Source organism: Penaeus chinensis, chromosome 15 (genome assembly GCF_019202785.1).
Source record: "Penaeus chinensis breed Huanghai No. 1 chromosome 15, ASM1920278v2, whole genome shotgun sequence".
NCBI classification, from domain to species: domain Eukaryota; kingdom Metazoa; phylum Arthropoda; class Malacostraca; order Decapoda; family Penaeidae; genus Penaeus; species Penaeus chinensis.
The window spans coordinates 8,020,434-8,022,933 of NC_061833.1; positions in this window are offsets into that span (position 1 = coordinate 8,020,434).

Here is a 2,500-nt window from a genome sequence, read left to right on the forward strand (position 1 = left end):
GGTATCTTCTCCTCTCGCTGCCCTGCGTTCAAATCTCGCACTACCAGTGGATACTATTACCCGGCCATTCCTTGCACACAGGAGGTAGTTTAGAAGCACATTGCCCAGGCGGCTGTAATTTGACTGAAGTCACAGGGGCCTGCCACACCAAACCCTAAATCATTATTATCACGGGAAAATTATTTTTATACAGGTCTTATTCAACACCTCATGAATAGATATTACTGAGATAGTTAATGATACTCTTTCAAATTATCACAGTAGATCTTCAGTAGTAAAACATATCTCTAGAAAAAATAAATTTCCTTGATGTGAAGAACAAAAAACGTAGGAAATGATTCTTCCAGAAGAAATACTGCAAAAAACTCATGCTATTCACACACCAGTATATGTGGTAAGCCTGCGCACTGATAGCAATATCACTATAACCCATATCTCGTAATATGGAAACACAACTGAACGCTAATAAGCATATAAGAAAGGAAGACCTAAAAGTAAACAGACAGACAAGCTCAGAAATATAAATTCGTCAAGCCTATACCCTTACCACTACCGACAGCCGTGTGTGAACAGCGCTCACGTGGTAACCGTCATCACCGACGCATTTTAAGGTTCCGCCTCGAAAAATCCACAAGCCCCCAGTTGTTTCGAGTTTTTCTGCCTTTTCTCTTCCTTTCTTTTTTCCACGCGTAAGCTTGTCCGGGGACTTAACGTTTCCAGGTGGTGAAAGAATGACACGAGAAGAATGAGACACGCAGAGAGAAAGAGAGACGAGCGGAAAATAAAAGTTGCCCGCTGGAAGTCCCAAGGCGTTAACAGCGGTCCCGCCTACTCTCGGCTTTCTATACAATAGCGGCCTTTCGCCAGCAGACGTGAAAAAAAAGGAGAGATGAAAGAAAGAGAACACAGGGAGCAAGAACAAGTAAAAAGGGAGGAGGGAGGAAAAATGACTAACAAATCACCACGGATAAAATGGTTTCTGGTGGACAGGAACTGCCGGCGGGATGGAGGGTTTAAGGGACAGGGTTAGGGAAATCGCGGCCAAAGAAATACAGTTTGGAGTACGAGGTCAAGGATTAGGGCTACACGTGAAGGTTTGGATGGATGGTGAGGCGTAAGGGCTAGAAGTTGCGCAACGTTTTTTCTTCTTCTTCTTTTCTTTGCAATGGGTGTTAGAGAAACGTTGGAAAAAAGGCTTAAAAAAAAAAAAAAAAAAAAAAAAAAAATCCGTATTGGTCAGGCGAGGATATTGGATTGGGAAATGGAAAATTAGATGGAACATAAAAAAAGGTATATACAGCGATTAGTTAGAGATTTATCTCCACAATATCTCCCATATTCTCATTGTCATTTCTGATTATGTCACTTTATAAAACGGCATACACCATGCTTCACTAAATAAAGTATGATAAAGCAGGTTTCCAGACCTAGATTTTTAATATGAAAATCTCGGTTTATTGCTTGAAAAACTGCGTGAAGGATTGAAGAAGCTGTGCAAATTAATACTTATGGCAGGAAAAACACACGTCACAAGCTTTTTCCAAGATACACATCAGAGTTGCTTCTGTAAAACACGCAGTGACATTTACATATCTGTATATCATGGGCAGTTCCATGAAGTTACACAAGAGATTATACAGTGTTAATATAGTGACTACATTATCCTTCTCAGATATACAGATGAAACGCGTTTGCTGTACATAAACTGAAGCCTCAAGGTAGATGTGAAATGTGAAAGTATCTAGTACTGTATTTTAGTTTAGTTCAGAAAAAGTTTGTAGTGAAATAGCCAATGTCGGCTTACATCTATTTTCATTCCAATGCTTGGCCTAAAATCTAAATTCATTATGATGGATATAAGATACTATAAGAATTTATAAGGTCCGTTAATGTTATTCACGTTACAATTACTCTAACAAGGATCAGGTATAATTAATGACACATAAAACATTATCTTGCTTACACAGAGAAAAGGGAAAAGAACACAGATTATAAATAAGTCAGTCAATTGCCGTTTACGAGATTCAGTGGTTATCAAAGATTCCACACACACACACACACACACACACACACACACACACACACACACACACACACACACACACACACACACACACACACACACACACACACACATATATATATATTTATATATATATATATATGTATATATATATATTTATCTATTTATTTAAGTATATATGTATATATATACAGTATATATATGTATATACACACACACATATATATATATATATATGTATATATATATGTATATATATACATATACTACACACACACACACACACACACACACACACACACACACACACACACACACACATTCACCCATCAATCCATCCATCCACTTATCTATGTCTATCCAACCATCCATCTATTCATATACATGCATACTTATATGGAAGGATAGATGGGTAGTTATATAAATAGAGAGATAGACATAGGAAAAGATAGATAAAAGGGAAAAAAATAGATAGAT